The following is a 7661-nucleotide window of genomic DNA, read 5'->3' as shown; positions in this document are numbered from 1 at the left end:
TTTGCCCTGCTCAATTTCATGTTTGCCTTGCTAAATTTCTAGTTTGCCTCGCTGAATTACTCGTTGGCCCCACTCAACTACATGTTTGCCCCGCTCAATTTCTAGTTTGCCCCACTCAATTTCATGTTTGCCCTGCTTAATTTCTAATATGCCCTGCTCAATTTTCATGTTCGCCCCGCTCACTTGAGATCAAAGTTACATGAGCCCCACAATTTTGTATTTATTATATCCACAACGTTCATCCATATTTCGAGATCATTTGGGAGCATTATATAAAAAAAAGAATCATTTCTAAAGATCAACTAGACCCCATTACAAAGAGTAGCGGGAAAATTAATTTTCATTATTAAAAATTTTGTAGGGCCCACCATAACAGAAATTGAGCGGGGCAAACGGAAAAATTGAGCGGGGCAAACTAGAAATTGAGCGGGGTAAACTGAAAATTGGGCGGGGCAAACATGAAATTGAGCGGGGCAAACTAGAAATTGAGCGAGGCAAACTGAAAATTAAGCGGGGTAAATTAGAAATTGAGTGGGGCAAAGTAGAAATTGAGCGGGGTAAACATGAAATTGAGCGGGGCAAACTGAAAATTGAGCGGAGCAAACATAAAATTGATCACGAAGTAAATGAAATGAATGAACTTGACCACGAAGTGAATGAAATGGATTTTCGACCATCAACTTGATGAAATCTTGAAAAATAACCGGGTTGGTTGGCTAAAGTAGCTTCTCCTACCCCAAAATCATATAGGGTACGTCAAGTAACTAATTTTGGTTTAGAAAATATTCTTGTTAAATGAATAAAGAAAGAAACGAAAAAAAGAGAGAAAAAAATTTTATATGCTTATATATAAAAATTTATATAAATATGTATTAGAGAATATTGTAGGTAGAATAAAGTTCTCCATGTAAAAAAAATAAATATGTATTAGAGAATATTATAGCCCACATTGAATGTATGTAGTATATCCACGGCGTCCATCCGTTCTTCCATCTAATTTTAGCGGTTTAGCCCCAAATTGAAGCATATCAAAAGATCAAGTGAATCATACCACGGGAAACAGTGTTGATTTGCTTGACATAGCCCAACCTGGCCTGCTGACAGCCCTAGATTTCACAATATATGTTTCTCTAGCACACCAATGTGGTTTCTATTTTTCCAATTAAAATGTTGAGTTTGAAAGTCACATTGAAACATTCAAAGAAGTTATGGAATGACTTTTCCATCTTCAAGGTTGCAGGCCCCATTGTTGTATCTTTTGTTGGTTTCTTGGTGACAGGAAGCTGTACACCTAACTGTTAATGTTATTTTTGAAGACCCTGGAGTCCAGGAGTTACTGGCCAAACTTTACCAAAAAGGTATTTTTTAGCACCTCATGTCATCCATTCATATATAATACAATTCAGAAAAACTTGTCTTTATTAGGATTTTTTCTTACCCTTCGAAAAAAAAATGGTCCCCATTTTTCCATCTGTAGATTTTTCATCTGTATGTATAGTATAAGTTATCTAAATAGAAAGAAAGAAAAAAGTTGCAGTATCACTCACTGCTGCTGCTAATATCAGAATCTTACATTGGACCACATGCATTAGATGGAAAAACTGAGCTTCCATGTTGTACTTGGATCTTCTTGTGAGAGAATTGCTACAGAACATTAACAATTCTATCCATATGTATAGTGTTAACATGTTGTTTCATATGTGTAGTGTAGAAGCATTGTTTGCTGCTTTTATGTTGGTTTACACAGGATACTTCTATGTTGAGAAAATGTTGAAATTCTCTTGTGCTATGTTTGAACGATAAGGACAACCAGAGTAGCATTAGTAGAATAACAAGAATATCATTAGTAGAAATAAAGCATGGAACAAATATGTTTTTAAAGAACATATTGCCCAAAGTACACTTTTTAGGTTATTCACCTGGAACAATTGGATGACAACATGTTGAAGCAATATGGAAAAGCTACATCAGATTTCTATGAAAGTTATTAAATTTTAAGAAATCTATGATGGTAGAAACTTATGGCAGTTGCATGTGCATTTAAACTCACTTTCAACAACACATCTAATAGGTCTTAAGTACAAAACATACCTCTCAATGCAATGTACTTATTGGAACGAACATTTCGAGCATCATTTAAAGCATTCCTCAGAAGATTCATAAATTATTCATTTGTGACACCTAACAAGTTACTATACTATTATTCACACAGTAAATTCAAGAACACATAACTCCAACGTCTCACCCTAATAAAATTTCAAATACTCCCAACAAGGATGATATTTATTCATCTTCGTATCAATTCCTAGTGGGAATGGCTAACATGGAGGGTGTGTACTGACATGGGTGTATACAACAAGCTAACCCAAAAAAAAAAAAAAAAAAACAAAAAACAAAACAAAACAAAAAAAAACACAATAAAAAATAAAATTACAAAATATGCAAACGTAGATATTATCGACATATCATCGATATTATCGACGTAAGTCAATGATAATATCGACAATATGCCGATAATATCGACAATTTGCTGTATTTCCATAAAATGTCGATATATCGAGATATTATCGATATATCGACTTATCGATATATCGACATGTTGTAGATAATATCGATATATCGGCTACGGTACCTATTGCTACGGTTATAATCCGTAGCAATAGGTCTACGGTCATTACTCAACATTAGTTATCGATACTATCGATCATATCTCGATATTATCGATGACTTATGCTCGATACTATCGAACATATGTCGATAATATCGAAAATTCTTCCATTTTTTGAGTTTTGTTGCTAGACAATTTGGCATTCATTTTCGATATTATCGAACTATGGTCGATATTATCGACAATTTATGGCTACGGTTATAAACCGTAGCTATAGGTCTACGGTCATTTTCTCCTCTCTTTTGCCCACAAGTACTATTACTTTATCAACTTTTTTCTTCACACCTGATGCAAAAATAAATAAATATATAAATAAACACCCATCCACATCAGTTTTCACGAAGTAAATGATGAGAAGACCCTGCACCCTCCAAAATAATCAAAGGCTCGCGGCTCTAAAAGTATATTTTGATCATTCAAAAGGCATTCACTATCATTAGTTAGAAAGGAAGAGGCTTTTGTAATGAATGAAGTAGGCAAGAAACATATGAATAATGTAAGAGAAAGAACATGTACCCAACATCATAATCCTGCTCTATTTGATTCTGAAGCTGCTCAGCCTGTTAAAAAGAAATCACAGGAGATGATCAACAACTAAGGAATAGCAGTCAAATTGCTCTTTCGTGTAGTGACATCGAACTTGCTATCTCTTCATCAATATCATCATCATCATCCGGGACTTGTGGTGGATTGAAGAAGTTGAAGAAACTATCACATTGTTCAGTTTTTGTGATGGGCTTGGCATTCTTTGATCCCTTCTTTGGCTTCTTTTTCAGAACCTTCTGTGTTAGGCTCTTTCCAGGATACCATTCAATCTCCGTCCTATAAGTACCCCAACCAAATTCCACATCATGCAAGAAATAAAATTGAACTAAATTAAATACAATAGGAAGAAGAAGACCAACTAGTAGAATTTCTTTGTCATGGAAAGTTATGAGCAATAACAGTACCTTATGGCCTTCTCAAGAATAGGTTCATCATCGTCAATCATGGGTTAGGATCAAAGAAGAATTCGAGCTTCAAGCCCTTGGGATCATTAATTATGAACCACTTGATATCGTTGAAATACTTGAGAGCCCCTTCATCGCGCTCAGAAATCTGAAATGAGAAACAAGGAAAGCATAAGAACTATACTAGAAAGAAAGAAAAAGAAAAAGAAACAGAAAACACGAGTTGATGAAACATCATGTTTTGAGTCATTTACCTCCTCACCAACCACTTCGTTGGCTTTTATTGCAGTGAGCCAAAAATCTGGCACTCCTTTCTCTTAAAAAACAACACACAATAAGCGTCCTAAACAAAGTATTTCCAATAAATTGGAGCACTCAAGTTTTGTTAAATACCCTCTGTAGCTTTATCCTCTGTAGGTAACACCTTTTACTTCAACAACACCATTCACAATTCACAATTTCATACCTCTGCAAAATTTTCGAAATTAAAGGAATAGCTGAAGCAAAATACAAGAACATACTGCATAATATACTCAGATCAGAGGCAAATAAATGGTACCTGCAAGTCTACAACTAGCATATCAGCTTGGCAAGTAGCAAAAAATAGTAAAATAACCCATGCCACAGAAAATTAGACAATACAAATGCTTAATGGAAAAACTTGCATAAGCTTGACAGGAAAACTTGTATGCAACAATGTTACCTAAACAAGTTTTTCACTAGGAAAACTTGTATGCAACAATGTATTATTGACATCCTTATACATTGGTGATCTAATCTTCACAGACAATGATAGTGTTATAATTGATGAGGTCTTATGAGATATTATCTTGAATTAGGATAAATTAAATAGATGATGTAATTTTTACATTTGAGAACACGTATATTCATGGAACTCTAAAAATCTTTGAGATGAAAATTTCTAAATTAGTGAGCATACTAATGGAAATTAAGTTGAAATTGAGCAAGGACAAGAAAAACAATCTAATAGATCCTAAAAAGCTTCAAGTTATCGATTAGAAGTTTTAAATACTTGACTCATACTAGCCTAAACATCTTGTATATTGTGGAATTACTTGACTAGCATATGAAATTTCTAAGTTAGATTCATCTACAAGTAGGGAAAAAGATTTTGCGTCATTTGAAAGGTATACTTAATCATGATACTTTTATGTGTGCTAAAGAATATAGACTCTTTTTTTTTTCTTTTTTTTTTCACAAATAGTGATTAGATTGGCCAATTTATATAGATGTGATAACAAACAAACATCACTGTTGGGCCCACTATAGTTTCAATGGTGGAAATCATTTTGCCCACTGTTTCCCGTGATATGATCCACTTGATCTTTTGATATGCTTCAATTTGGGGCTAAATCGCTAAAAGTAGATGGAAGAATGGATGGACGGCGTGGATATACTACATACATGATGTTTTATTTGTAATACATCTGAGTTTACTTAGTACATTAGGGCAAACTAGAAATTTAGCTGGGTAAACTGGAAATTGAGCGGGGCAAACATGAAATTTAGTGGGGCAAGCATGAAATTGAGCGGGGCAAACATGAAATTGAGAGGGGCAAGCATGAAATTGAGCGGGGCAAACACGGAAATGAGTGGGGCAAGCATGAAATTGAGCGGGACAACTGAAAAATCAGCGGGGCAAACATGAAATTGAGCGGGGGAAACATGAAATCAGCGGGGCAAACTAGAAAATCATTATGCCCACTGTTTCCCTTGGTATGATTCACTTGATATTTTGATATGCTTCAATTTAGGGCTCAACTGCTAAAATTAGATGGACGACGTGGATATACTACATACATTCAATATGGGCCCATCTAAGTGTAGGTTATAGGTTTAGGTTATAAGTGTAGGTTATAGGTTTAGGTTTAAGTTAGGTTATAGGTTAAGGTTTAGGGAACTGAGAATAGGTTAAGGTTTAGGTTTAGGAAATCGAATTCGGGACTGGGTTTAGGCTTGGGTTTTCAAGTTTAGGTTTAAGTTGAGTTGAGATTAGGGTTAGGTGTAGGTTTAGGTTTAGGGATTTGAGAATACATTTAGGTTTTAGGTTTAGGTTACAGGTTTAGGTTTAGGTTATAAGTGTCATTTATAGGTTTAGGTTTAAGTTAGGTTATAGGTTAAGGTTTAGGGAACTAAGAATAGGTTAAGGTTTAGGTTTAGGAAATCGGGTTCAGGACCGGGTTTAGGTTTGGATTTTCAAGTTTAGGTTTAGGTTAAGGAGTTGAGATTAGGATTAGGTGTAGGTTTAAGTTTAGGTTTGGGTTTTTACATTGGTGAATGCATTATCATTAAATGGCGTGAGAACTTGACGAGTCATGAGGTTTGATGTATTGCGAAGGTCTCAAAGCGGAATGTCGCTTACACGCACAGATGGGATGGTGGATGATGATAGCAGATCCGCCGTTGATGCTAACGGCGGTGTCATGTATTCATAATTACTTTTAATGTCAACTGCACCACTGACTTGCCTAGTCATGACATTTAATGTTTGCGGCGGCTCGGGTAATTGATCATTGCTTACTACCACTTGTAATGGAGAGGGATTGTATTTGAATTCCATACCATACTCATCAGCCACACTATCCACGTATGTTGTGGTATTGATGTGTTGGATTATTTCGATAACTAACGGGATGAATTTATCCGAATACTCAAATTGGTAAGACAAGAACTCTTTGACGTCATCGTCGTCTTCGATTTCGATTGGAGACATTGATTCGTGAGTGTAAGGATTCAATACTTTTATCCTAATATCACAATCTTCTGGTCTACTCTTAATAATCTTGTAAATTCTAGATCGAAGCTCCTCGTACGTAGTCTCGAGATGTAGCGTCATTTATTTTGATGTTTCACCCGTGTACGAGTATCGCTTGTTTTCAAATTCTAACTCCTCGCCAAAAGAGCACATGATTCTTGCAGCCATTATTTGAAAACCAATACAATGACACATTATCAGTAAATCATAAATCAATGGAACCATGCCATATGACAAAACTCGATTAAATAATGAAGGACCTTCGTCGTTAACAAATGGTTTTAAGTGGTGCTTGTTTAATTTGGTGACGTTATCTATCATGCCATTGAGCGAGGGAGGCATTATCAGTTTGAGCGGAGCACACATGAAATTCAGCAGGGCAACCTGAAAATTGAGTGGGTCAAAATAGAAATTCAGCGGGAGTAACCTGAAATTGAGTGGGACAAACTAGGAAATGAGCAGGGTAAGCATAAAATTGAGCGGGGCAAACATGAAATTGAATGGGGCAAACTAAGAAATGAGCGGGCCAAGCATGAAATTGAGCGGGGCAAACTAGGAAATGAGTAGGGTAAACTAGGAAATGAGCGGGGCAAGCATGAAATTGAGCGGGGCAAACTACGAAATGAGCGGGGAAAGCATGAAATTGAGTATGACAAACTAGAAAATGAGCGGAGCAAGCATGGAATTGAGCGGCCCAAACTAGGAAATGAGTGGGGTAAGCATGAAATTGAGCGGGGCAAACATGAAATTGAGCGGGCGAAACTAGGAAATGAGTGAGGCAAGCATGAAATTGAGCGGGGCAAACATAAAATTGAGTGGGGCAAACTAGGAATTGAGCGGGCCAAGCATGAAATTGAGCGGGGCAGGCATGAAATTGAGCGGGGCAAACATGAAATTGAGCGGGGCAAATTAGGAATTGAGTGGGGCAAGCATGAAATTGAGCAGGGCAAACATGAAATTAAGCGGGGCAAACAAGAAAATGAGCGGGGCAAGCATGAAATTGAGCAGGGCAAACATGAAATTAAGCGGGGCAAACAAGAAAATGAGCGGGGCAAACAATATTTCGAGCGAGCATAACGTGATATTGAGTTGGCCAAACATTTCTTCGAGCAAGCACAACATGATATTGAGCGGGGCAAACATTAAATTGAGCAAGCATTGCATGGATATTGAATGGGCAAACTATAAATTGAGCGAGCATAGGATAATATTGAGCTAGGCAAACAGTAGATTGAGCAATCGTAGCATTATATTTATCGTGGCAAAC

The 7661-nt window shown here is 36.4% G+C and overlaps 1 pseudogene; it reads right to left on the bottom strand.

The window, feature by feature from the left end:
- Positions 1-3276: 3276 nt before the first annotated feature.
- On the bottom strand, positions 3277-6352 carry LOC131249516 (nucleosome assembly protein 1;1-like; annotated as a pseudogene).
- Positions 6353-7661: the final 1309 nt, after the last annotated feature.

This window comes from Magnolia sinica, chromosome 6 (genome assembly GCF_029962835.1).
Source record: "Magnolia sinica isolate HGM2019 chromosome 6, MsV1, whole genome shotgun sequence".
Classification (NCBI taxonomy): Eukaryota; Viridiplantae; Streptophyta; class Magnoliopsida; order Magnoliales; family Magnoliaceae; genus Magnolia; species Magnolia sinica.
Note: the sequence above shows the minus strand (reverse complement) of the source record. Positions and strands in the feature narration are given on the sequence as shown.